This window comes from Fukomys damarensis, unplaced genomic scaffold (genome assembly GCF_012274545.1).
Source record: "Fukomys damarensis isolate Sample0158 unplaced genomic scaffold, DMR_v1.0_HiC HiC_scaffold_22, whole genome shotgun sequence".
Classification (NCBI taxonomy): Eukaryota; Metazoa; Chordata; class Mammalia; order Rodentia; family Bathyergidae; genus Fukomys; species Fukomys damarensis.
In genome coordinates, this window is record NW_022900934.1 from 24,303,633 (window position 1) to 24,316,397 (window position 12,765).

The 12,765-nt window shown below is 40.1% G+C and overlaps 2 long non-coding RNA genes across 4 annotated transcripts in view; one reads left to right on the plus strand and one right to left on the minus strand.

Annotated features, from left to right (window-relative positions):
• The window catches only part of LOC104865068, a 48,088-nt gene that overhangs the window by 34,903 nt on the left and 420 nt on the right, over nucleotides 1–12,765 (minus strand). The window contains exon 2 of the long non-coding RNA XR_781051.2: nucleotides 8,493–8,569. This is a non-coding gene — a long non-coding RNA (uncharacterized LOC104865068). The remainder of the gene's footprint in view (nucleotides 1–8,492; nucleotides 8,570–12,765) is intronic.
• The window catches only part of LOC104865066, a 4,858-nt gene continuing 4,572 nt past the window's right edge, over nucleotides 12,480–12,765 (plus strand). For all 3 annotated transcript variants that reach the window (XR_781048.2, XR_004518461.1, XR_781049.2), the window contains exon 1: nucleotides 12,480–12,712. This is a non-coding gene — a long non-coding RNA (uncharacterized LOC104865066). The remainder of the gene's footprint in view (nucleotides 12,713–12,765) is intronic.

Here is a 12,765-nt window from a genome sequence, read left to right on the forward strand (position 1 = left end):
AAGAAAGGATATCTAAAGCCAAGGAACAGTTGTTATCAGAGGCTGGAAGAAGTGGGGAGTTGTTTTAGCCTGGAATTATGAAAAATTCTGCAGATGAATACTGGTAATGATTTTACAAGTTGAATGTTCTTAAACTGGTTATGACTGGATAGTACATGCTTAGCACACGCATAGCATGCACAGGACCCTGGGTTAGATCTCCACCACCACGAGAACAAAAGTTATAATGGTAAATTTCATAATATATATATATTTTAACCACAAAAAAAATTAGGATAGACATCTTCAAAATTTTATTTTTCTTAATATGAGAAAATGAAATAATGGAAAGAAAGTTTTTGCAAATAAGGAAGGGGATTGAAGGGAGGGTAGGGGTAAGGGGAAAGAATGAGAACCAGGACCTGTCATGTAAAGGTAGAAGATCCCAGTGATGAGTGTAACTGTACCGTACACCTAAAAAGTACCAATAAACTCAATGAAAAAAAATTTTAGTTTTCTTTTAGGGATTAAAACATCAATTCTGATTAAGTAAAATCAACTAAAAGGAACATAATCCATCATCTTCATTCCCTCCCTAAACCTTATCAAAATGAAATAGGAATAAAAAAGGTAAACTCCTAATCAGAAATATACAAAGAAAAGAGACAGTAGATAAATGCCAGCAACATTCTGGACAATGAAAAGCAAAAGCAAGCCAAGTTCCACACATTTCGCCTGCAATTCCACCACTAAGGAGGCTGAAGCAGGAAAACTGCTGTCAGATTGAGGCTAGCCTGGGCTACACAGCAAGACCGCTTCTGTCTCAAAATAAATAAATAAATAAAATCTCTATATATAAGCTCTACAGTACACATCTTTCTTCCAAAAATTTCAAGAACAGGGCTAGGCATGGTAATCCAACTATTTCAGAGGCTAAGGCAAGAGGACCAGAAGTTCAAGACAGCACAGGCAATTTAGTGAAATCTTTTCTCAAAAGAAAAAAAAAAAGAATTTTTTTAAAGGGCTGGGGAGTTCAAAGGTAAAACACGTGTCTAGTATATGGGAGCCCTGGGCCCAATCCCAATCACCTCAGAAAAAATTTAATTAAGAACAGAAAAGGGCCAGGGATTTAGCTCAGTGATTCTGTCACATCAAAGGATCCAAGTTCGATCCCCAGCACCACAAGCCTAAGGACCTGAGTTTGATCCCCATACCACCCACCCACACACACACACACACACACACACTAAGAAGAGAAAAAATAATCTAGATTTCCTGACTACTGATTACACCAAACCAATGCATTCTAACCCCTATCCCAGATTCTTTTCCTTCCTGTTTCCAAAGCAGAACTATGAAACTCCCTAAAACTCCAATTTCCAGAGCAAATGAAATTCAAAAACTATGTTAGATCATACTTTCAAAATCAACACCTTCTTCACTGAATAAGATTGAAATGAATAGCCGGGCATGGTGGCGCATGCCTGTAATCCAAGTACTTGGGAGGCTGAGGCAGGAGGATCGCTGGGAGTTCAAGACCAGCCTGGGCTACATAGTGAGTAAAGATCAGCCTGGGCTACATAGTGAGCTCCAGGTCACACTCAACTACATAGTGAGACCCTGTCTCAAAAAAAACCAAAAAAAGAAAAAGATTGAAATGTACCTCATCTGATCCTGCTGTTCTATTTTTAGAAGAGCAGCAACTTTTTATACTGTTCAGAAGCTCAGCTCAGTATTCCCATCATCCATGAGGAAAATGTTGCTAACATCCCAGCTATGGAGATGAAGGAGGTATTGAGGGACCTAACTCAGAACCTTCACCGACAGACATATCCTCAACCCTTTTTAGTTATAAATTTTGACTCAGGGTCTCTGTAAATCATTAAATTGCCCAAGCTGGGCTCGAATTTGCAATCCTCCTGCCTTAGTTTGCCCAAGCACTAGGATTTCAGGGATGCAACACTGTGCCTGGCTCAGCTACCTTAACACAGTATTCAGCTTACTGGCTAAAAGGATTTTGAAACAAAGGTGTTTTACATGTTGGCCAAAAACAAAGAATAACTTCCCTGTGTATGTCCAAAAATTTTTCGTAAGAAACTATAAACAGGACCAAGGATCAGGTTATTGTCTGGCTGAGTCAGGAACACTGCACCCATCTCTCATGAGCAAACTCCAAGGCCTATTAGGGCTGGAATAATCCGCCCCCTCCTGTATGTAGAGATCTGACTTTAGACAGATAAACTGTTCCTCTCAAAAACCTCTAAAGTCCTGACTCCATTGCCTCAGCCCCTAAAACATACAATCCAAAAATTAAAATGCGGCCAATAACGATGTGCCAAATATTCCAAATCCAACCTGGCTCCAACCCTGCCTTACCCTATCCAATAGCGATCCAGTAGTGCCACCCTGGCACCACCCTGCCTTACCCTATATAAGTCTGTACATTTCCTCAAGAAAACGGAAGCGTTCCAGAACCCTCCCGGGAGTCTGCTTGGTGATTCCGTGCCTTGCCCTCCTCCCAGTCCAGGTTCCGGAACCCTGTTCCGTGAGTGGATTCGCAGACGAAAACAACACAGGACAAAAGTCCTCGCGAAAATAAAATCCTAAAAATTACACTCAGGTTACAACAAACACATTTTACCTTCTACAACACTTATCAGTTTCTTTAAACATTGTAAATCAAGAATTATTCCATCAAGTTTCCACAGCAAAATTCTACATCTTTTCCAAGAGCAAACCATTTGTCAGTGTTTCCCGACCTTGATAAATAGAAAAATAAAATTCCGAGTATAAACTGAAGTCTAATGAAACATCAGAAATTCAGGTCACCACAAACCTGACAATAGAAATGTTTTTCCTTTTCGTTCTATTTTACCTGTGCAAGCAGAGAAGTTATAAGAATATATGTGTGATGGGCCGGGGATTTAGCTCAGTGGTTTGGTGGCCTGCCTCGCAAGCGCAAGGACCTGAGTTCGATCCCAGGTACCAAAAAAAAAAAAAAAAAAAAAAGAATATATGTGTGATCTATCATTAAGAGTACTATAGCTTCCAAAACAGAGAATACCCTATTGAAGGTATTATTTTCACACATCCTAATTTGCAAAAGAGTGAATGGGGGGGGGAGCTTTCAGTTGGCCCTCTTTATGCACTACAGTGTTTCTTTCTCTGCAAGTGTGTTTCTTACTCAATCTGTGGTCCCTTTCATTCCCACTGTCACTTCCTTAGTCTGGTCTTACTGCCTCAAGTCACTCCCAACCATAGTAAATTACTGTAGACCTCAATATGCCAAACAGATCTTCATAAACTATTATTTCATTCTTCAGCCAATATTACGGCTTGAGTCTTAATGTCCCCCCAAAACCTCATGTGGTCACAGGTGACTGAACCTAGAGTGTAGGATACTAGCATTAAGGGCATATGAATACTAAGTGAACCACTACACTGAGTGATTGGTTTTGCACTGCCCTAATCCCGGTAGTCTGAATAAGATCAAAGGAGCAGAAAGACACTGTTAAGCTGCCTTGCTGCTTTGGCTTCCATATGGACACTATGAACTGTTTCTCCTCTGTGATGTTGCTCTGCCACATGCCACTCAGCCTTGGAGCCAGCTAAGTATGGACTGAAACATCTACAAACTGTAAGATAAACCCTTTCCTCTTTAGGTACCGGGGACCGAACTCAGGACCTTGCACTTGCAAAGCAGGCGGCGGAACCACTGAGCTAAATTCCCAACCCTCTCCTTTAACTTTTGAGTATCAGGTATTTTGTCTCAGCAACAAGAGAAAAGTAACGAAAACAGCCAATAAGTTTCAAGTTTACCCCAAAATAAGACATTGATCTCTTCAAAACTTTTCGAAATCTTACATTACCAGGCCCTCACCAACCCTCTTAAACTTCCAGTAATCTATGTACTACATTACCACCACCTCACATTCATTCCTGACTCCATACCTGTCCACATTCTCAATCTTAGAATTAAATAATTTCCCTTCTCTATTCCTTAACAATTATTCTACATACACCTCATTCAGCCCTAGACTCCTCTGAGGTAACGTTAGAACTATTTTCTTTTTTCGTTTGTTTGTTTGGTTTGGTGGTACTGGGCCTTCACACTAAAGTACATCTCTAGCCATTTTTACATGACTTACCAAACTGCTAAATTGCCAGGCCAAGCTGGAACTTTTAATCTTACTGCCTCAACCTCACATAGTGCTAGGATTACAGACATGTGCCACTATACTCAGAACTATTTTAAGTCTTTATGTAGGAAAGAACGTTTTTCCCAGAGGGCAGAGAACATGGGTTATGACGCAAGAAAAACAAGCCCAGATCAGAGGTTGCAAAGTGGCAGCCCACAGGACAAACTCCGCACACAGTAGTGATTTGTTTGTACCACAGTGTTTATACTATCAATTCATAAGTTGCAAACATTTAAAATGAAGAATTTTTTACAAAATCTGGATATTCAGTTTTCTTTAGGAAAAAAATGGTATTCAGGTCACATGTGATCCGTACTCACCCCTTAGACCAAGAGTGATCAACACTGAGTTGTGTTCCTTAAAGTGGTGAATTTTTAAATGTGATTTTTTTTTAACCTCTCTTCTTTTTTGGTGGTACCTGGGAATTAATGCAGGGACAGGGCCTCAAGAGTACAGTGGACCTTCGAGTTACAACCAGCCTGGGTTACAAACAACTTGGGTTACAACCAGAATTTTAGTTTTAACTATGACCAAAGTCTTGAGTTAAGACTAAATGCCAGCTGCTCCTGCTTCCAGGTATAGATTTAACCCTTAAAAAGTCCTGGAAGGAACACTGCAACATCCTTTCCTGTGTGGGGTTGAGAAATCCTGGGCCAGTGTCTAAGGACCTGAGATCTGCCTGGAAAAGTGTGGCCTAAAATTATACAGGAGACTTTGAAGGCTGTGTAGAGGAGCCTAACCAACTTAAATTACAACCAGCCCTCTCAAACAAATTCAGTTCCTAAGTCCAGGGTCCACTGTATGAGGCCAGCCTCTGCTACTGACTGAAATAAACTCCAAGTCTTTTTATTTTTGGGATGCAGGGTGGTCTCACTAAATTACTTAACCTTGCCTCAAACTTGTGATCCTCCTAGCTTATCCACTTGCTTCCATGTATGTCTTTATCAATTTCCTTATAGCTGGGACAAAATATTCAGCACATGGAACTTAAACAAGGAGAGGTTTCTTTTTCTTTTTTTTTAAACTTATATATTTGTTGCTTTTATTACTTTTTTTTTTTTTTGGTACGGGGATTGAACTCAGGACCTTGCGTTTGCAAGACAGGCAGCGGAACCACTGAGCTAAATCGCTGGCTTCTTTAGGTTCATGTTTTAGTCTATAGTTGACTAGCTCCAAGGCAGGAAGGCATTGCACAGTATCTGACAAAAGAAAGCTGCTCATATCATGGCAGCCAAGAAGAAGAGTGTTAAGGAAGGAGCTAGACAGAAGACACACTCTTACAGGTCACATTCCCATCGAACTGCCTCCCTTAATCCCTAGCCCAACCTCCTAACATCAAGTCAGGCATAGCACCCCCACAATTTATTCACCTTTCCAAAGGCCCCAACAGGAGCAAGAGGATTTGAGAAGACACTCTTGACCTATACCATAACATTCCACCCCTGGCCCCTCAAAGACTCGTGTATCTACACAAAATGTATACAGTATATCTCTAAGAACTGCTGAAGTCCTAACAGTTTAACATTGCTAAAAAGTCCAAGTTCAAAGCCTTCTGAGACTTAAGGGAAACTCTTAGCTGGGAGCCCCTGTAAAATCAAAAGAAAGTTTAACATTGTTGACATACAAAGGCACAAGATATCAACATTCCCTTTCTAGGGGGGTGGGGACAGGAGGATAAAAACCAATGGGACTGAAGCAAGACCAAAACCCAGCAGGCCAAACATTAAATCCTGTAGCTCCATGTCCAGCATCTATGGCAAGGTACGACGATATAAATTCTAAAAGATTTGAGTAGCCCCATCCCTATAGGATTCCTGATGTTTGTAGCCTTCGTGGCTTCTCTCTTGGGCTAGCTTTAGCCACTCCTTGCAGCTTTCCTCAGACACTCCATGTTCTTGGCTTCTCTACTTTTCTGGGGTCTCTCTGCACTTTTAGTTTTACTCTCATAACTTCACATACTGCCCTCTCAGGGCCACACTGCCTAGACTCCCAGGCCTTCATCTTAAGTCTGGATGGAAGCCTCCTTGATCCCATAACTCTTGGATCCAGCATTCCTGTAAAACCAGTAACACATAGATGATACCAAGGTATGCTGCCAGCTCAAGCCATAGCAGGGCCCTCATGGATCATGGCCGCAGGGGCCTTTGAATGCCTAGGTGGCTGAACTCTGGGAAACATTTCCCTCTTCACCCTAGAAAAGAGTACAGTGCATTGGCTCCCTCTTGTCAAAGCAGTCTTTCATTTTTGTAGGGTGTAGGGTGGGTCTTTTCCCAGGATGCCCTAAAGTCATCTTCCTATTGTCCCAATACCAAGTATTTAGCTTCTTTTTTGTCTTTTCAGCAATCCTGCTCTCCCAGGTGCAGGCTCTTTCTTTCTTTGGAAACTGAAAACTTTTTTTTTTTTTTTTTTTTTTTAATACCACAGATCAAACTCAGGACCTTGCGTTTGTGAGGCAGACAAGGCAGTGCTGAGATAAATCCCCAGCCCACTGAAAACTTTTTAAATGGACTTTTCATTCCTGTTTCTCAATTTCAACCTTGTTAAAAACACAAAGCAGTATCCAACTGCAGCCTAAATATTAAGTTGCCTTGAAATTTTCTCCACCTGATTTATTAGTCATCCTTAATATCAGCTTTCTGCAAAGCCTTAAGACATGAGCAAAACATAGACAAATATTCTGCCAGAACAAAAAAAAAAAAGCAAAATAAACGTTAAAAAATTTAAAAATAGGGCCGGGGGTTTGGCTCAGTGGTTCCACTACCTGCCTCACAAGTACAAGGGCCCGAGTTCAATCCCTGATACCAAAAAAAAAGATTTTTTAGATAAATAAAATAAATTTTTAAAAAAATTTTTTAAAGGCTGGAATGATACTTCAATACCCTCAATATCAAAAAGAAAGGAAAAAAGAAATGAGAGCTTTTTGTTTATTGCCAATAACACCATCTCCTTTTCCTTTTTTCTCTACATTTTCACTTCCATGTCTTATTTTTTGTCACTTCAGATTTCTTGTTCTTACCATCTCATTTAATTTTCCCTCTTACCCACTTTCTTTCTAGCATCTCTCACAAATCACCCCACCATCTCATCTTATCTCCATAATTTAAAAAAATTTTTTAAGCATTCTTTGGATTGTAATAAGCAAATCATAGGTTGTCTCAAGTATTTATAGAGCAATTAGCTAACAAAAATATAGATACAAAGTTCCTAAAGATGAATAGTAAAAATTAATATTATAGCCGGGGATTTAGCTCAGCGGTTCGGAGGCCTGCCTTGCAAGCGCAAGGACTCGAGTTGAATCCCCGGTACCAAAAAAATAATAATAATAATATTATAGTAATAACAAGAATCTAAGTATGAACGGGTATGTCAAAAGAGGAGGTGATGACAATGATAGTCTCAAGGTTAGGGTTAGGTAAATGGACCATTCTTCCTTTTTAAAAAAATTCCTCTCCCACCCCCCCACTTTACTGAGGTGTAATTGACAAATTAAAATTCTATATACTCAAGGTGTATGTGATGCTTTGATATATGTATCCTATGTGAAATGTGATAAATTCCTTTTTACCATATCCATCACTGTAGTTATGTTTTTTTGTAGTGTGAATGCTTATAATCTACTCTTAGTGAATTTCAAGTATACATGACTATCAACTATAGCTATCTTCTCATACATTAGGGATCCAGAATTGGGATGGAGTGTAGTACAGGGACTAAACAAACCATGAGCTTCCACAATGAGTTACATCCCTAGCCTTTTTCTGGGAGGATCTCATTGAGTTGGTTATTTACCACAATCACTCATCCTGTAACTTTAAGTTTATATCCTCTGACCAATATCTCTTTCCCCATTCTCCCTTTCTCACACCCTTGATAACCACCTTTCTCTCCATTTCTGTGAGTTTTTCTTGATTCCACAAGTATGATCACATCTTTACTTAGGATACTCTTTCAGATTCAACCATACTGTCCCAACAGCCAAATTTCCCTTTTATACTGTTGGGTAATATTCCATATACATACATACATACACATATATATAGACACACATACATACATACATACATATATGTGTATATATATGTATATGTGTGTATATATTTCCCTTTTATACTGTCGGGCAATATTCCATATACATACACACACACACACACACACACACACACACACACACATAGACACACACAAACATACATGTATGTATCCATATGCACAACATTACTCTCTTTATATACCTCCGCACAGCAGTTATATGACCAGGGCTTGCCCTCTGCACCATCCTATCCCCAAATCTGTCTCAGAGGAATGTAACCATACCTGAAGTTCTCACCGTTCAAGTCACTTCTTTGGGTTAAGGCGCTGTCTCCAGAAGGCCACTGTGAAATACATGTTACCTGGGAAGGGAAAGAGGGTCCATTAACATAGTTTCCCTATGGTTAAACACATTAGTCTGCAACAGCCTTGGGAATCTTACAGAACAAGCTTTGGTTTGGTTTTTTTCCCCCCAGTATAAAGTCTTTAAAAAAGATTATCATGGGATAGGCCAGGGATTTAGCTCAGCAGTTCTGCCACCTGCCTCGAAAGTGGAAGGTCCCAAGTTCAATCCTCAGTATCAAAAAAGAAAGATTATCATGGGATAATTTTTGAAGAGCAGGCAAGATAGAAGAGAAGCAAATTAAGGGGAAATGATTCATATACAGTATGGGGTGATTACCACCTGGGTATGATGGACATGTGGCAAATTGAGGATAGCCAGATGAACATACATTCTGCCTATACAGGTCACTCTAATGACATTCCCTGCAGGTTCTTAGGAAAAGAAAAAGCACTCCAAGGTTCTGGGTATAATCAGTTCTGAAAAGAGTTGAGCTGGTGGCAGTTTTCCAAGGACAATGCCTGATAGCCTGGAGGAGGACAGGGGCAGAAGAGCTTCTAGTTAACTGTCTCTAATTATGAGGATAGTTTCCAACCTAACATTTTTAGCTGACCTAGAGAGGACTGCAATTCAGTTTGGTGACACCCCTTACTGATTTATACAGTACTGACTCAAAACCAGTGTCATGTACAGCCACAAAAATAAACATGGCTTTACTAGTTATTACGAGCTCAGAATTTAACTAAGTACTGCAAATACACATACACACACAAAAAGTATACTTTTGCCTTAATTCATATCAATAAAACCAACCCCCAAACACAAAACTGAAAAGAATAAGGAACAAGAAAGAAAGTAGTGGAGAGGGGTGGCTATTTTCTATCAATATTAACACACATTAGGAAAAAAAAAAAAACTTTTCAGTACTGGGGACTGAACCCAGATCCTTCACACTGACTACATCCCAACATCCCAAGTCTTTTTTTTTTTTTTTTTTTTTTTTTTTTTGAGATAGAGTCTAAGTTGCCCAGGCTGGGCTAGAACTTGCTATCCTCCTGCCTCAGCTTCCCAAAATGATGAGACTACAGGGATGAGTCCCATGCCCTGCTTAATACAAATTTCTTAAACAAGAACAGACAGGCTGGGGATTTAGCTCAGTGGTGCCGCTGCCTGCCCTGCAAGTGCAAGGTCCTGAGTTTGATGTCCCGTACAAAAAAAATTTTACCTAAACAGTCAAGAGGCACCAGCTGGAAATACTGTTAACATTTTTCCCCTGCTCTAGAATCAGTTCTTTAATAGTACATATTCACTTTGGTAACTTGACTGGTTCTAATTCTCGCTCTAACTCTTTAAGTAGTTTTACACATAAAATACTCTTCCCACCCACCCTCACCCTGGTTATTTTCTATAATGTGCTTTCCCACTACAGTAATAGGGATTAAACTTAGGGCATCATCAAAATCATGTTGGCTTCAAACTTGGGATCCTCCTGTTTCAGCCTCCATACTAGCTAGGACTACAAGTGTGTGCTATCATACTGAGCCAATCTTTTTCTTTTTAAATAAACAGAAAACTAAAAGGTTGGGGCCCAGGGATTTAGCTCAGTGGTTCTGGTGCCTGCCTAGCAAGCACAAGGACCGAGTTCAATCCCTAGTACCAAAAAAAAAAAAAAAAAAGTCAGCCGTGTCTAACAGTGTATAACCAGCAAGTATATAGCACCTACACCTGCCACTTGAGGTATTACTATCCACTGGAGGACTGTCCACAAATGCATCATATACACTTTCCTACAGAACACATAACTAGAAACTTTCTTAAGACAGTGTTTCCAGCAGCTTTTCCAATCAGTTGGCCTACAAGCCAAAATTCATTTACTCTAAAACTCAAATACTAAGTTTCTATGGGCTAGATGAACATATTTCTAACAAGCCTAAATCAATACTTATTAACATCATGAATTTCAGAACAAATTCCCAAGTTCTCTTCCAAACTGCACTTGACCCGTTTCATTCTAATTTCTTAAAGATGGTAAAGAATAATTCACTCTGCTACTATAAACATATATAATCTGAAAATATTAATTTAGGCTTGCTATTTTTGATAGAAAAGCCATTTACCCAGAAAAGCCCCCCCATCCACATCCCAAAATATGACAATACAATTGCACTATTAAAAAGATACACCCAGGGCCGGGGATTTAGCTCAGTAGTTCCACTACCGCCTCACAAGCACAAGGACCTGAGTTGGATCTCCAGTACCAAAAAAAGTAAAATTAAAATTAAATAAATAAATAAAAAGATACATCCAACCCTTTGATCATCCTATACCCAAGGTCAGGCTTTGTTACTTTTCACCAAGAATTCTGCAATGGTCACTCTTCTGCCCTTTCATTCTTATTATCAGAGCCATCTTTCTAAAACACATATGTCCTCACATCACATCTGTATCTAACAACATAAAATATTAAAATTTTAGCATTAAACTGAAAACTCATGTTCCATAATAGTTTACTTTTCCACTGTACTCCCTGAACTCCTTCCCTCCCACAATCCTCTGAATTCATACATAGCAAGGGCATTAAAGTGTTTCTTCTGACTACTCTGCCCTTCCCTTTCCACACCTCTGTGACATTTCAACTCATCATCTAAAATCAAACTTCTCATCCATAGGCAAGTCCTGCCTCTTCCTCTGACCAACCCACAAAGAGGACTGGCTACTTCCTCCTCTCTGTCTCAGACCTTTGTAAACTGTCCTTGGTATATCCACCACACTGTTTTTGCCTCCGTGGTTCCCAAGACCATCAGAATTATCTGAAGCATGTTTTTTTTGTTTGTTTGTTTTTTTGGTATTTTTTGGTACCAGGGATTGAACTCCGGTCCTTGTGAACCGCTGAGCTAAATCCCCGGCATGAAGCATGTTTTAAAGATAAATTGGTAGCAGCCAATACAGACTGACTAATCAATCCCAGAAATGAGATCCTGCCTGCAACTTCTACTTTTAAACAGTTCTTATTGTCTTAATAGTCAAATTTGTGAACTATAAAATTGTCTCTCTCCTAATAAGTATAAGAAACTGAGTACATAGTACCTGTCTGTAATCCCAGCACTCAGATCTTCTGGCAGGAAGATCCAGAGTTTAAACCAGGCCTGGGCTACATGGCAAGACCCTAATCATACCCTCCCCAAAGAGGTAGAAATTTACATAATATAATGAAAAAGTACTCTATAAATCACTTTTTATTTTATATTACACTCATTCACTTATGCTGCAAATTAATTACTTTTGGACTTATACTCCCAAAAAAGTAATGTTAACTGTTCAAAAAGAGAATTTCCACCTTCATTTCTAAATCTGAAAGATAAAAGAACAATGCCTGGAGTAAACCTTTGACTACATAGTACAGGTTCTCACCAGATTGGCCATGAGAACTTTATTTCAGATGAAAACCAAGTCTCTTGCCAATTTTGAGGGTGGAAATACAAAGCCTTTAATACTTCCGAAGATGGAATTCTGTTACAAATAGGTGCAGAAGAGCCTACTTAAATTCAATAAGGTGGCTGGCTTGTGTTCTCTAATTTTCAAAGAAAAAAAAATCTCACTCTTCTTCCCCACTCCCACTTCAAAACAAGTTTACTGAAGCTATTAAACAGTGATGGGAAATGCAACAAGATTAGGATACAAACACAGCCAAGAAAATCAGATGAGTTACTGGGAATTTGTGAATTTAGGGTACGAAGCAAGTTCACCTAGTCAACATTTCCAACCAACTGTAGGCCCAATGTCTACCTCATGCAATGACCCGTGTTTTCCTCTCTTTAAGTCAAGGCCGCGGAACCAAGTATGAAAACTTGAGTTCTCCACTTACAAGACATGTCCTCATCATGTTTGGACACTGAAATAGTTCACAGCTACTTTTAGCTTTTCTCTGTTAAAGAAAAGGACACTCTCAGGAGGAAGGGCAGTGACAGCTCCACGTCTGCACAAGTCAGCGCCGCCAGTGGTGATGGCAGCGCCGAGGAGGGCGCCTAGGCCGGGACCACCATGCGGGGGGACAATGGACAGAGGTGGGGAGTGACGCAAGAGGAGAAGGCAGTCGCCTGCTGGGCCCTCCTTGCGAGTGAGGGCTTGGAAACGTCTCTGGAAACAGACAGCCAGGTGGCAGGTGGGCCCAGCCGCCGCCCCTCACAGGGCCACGTAGCCGGGCGGGCCGCAGCC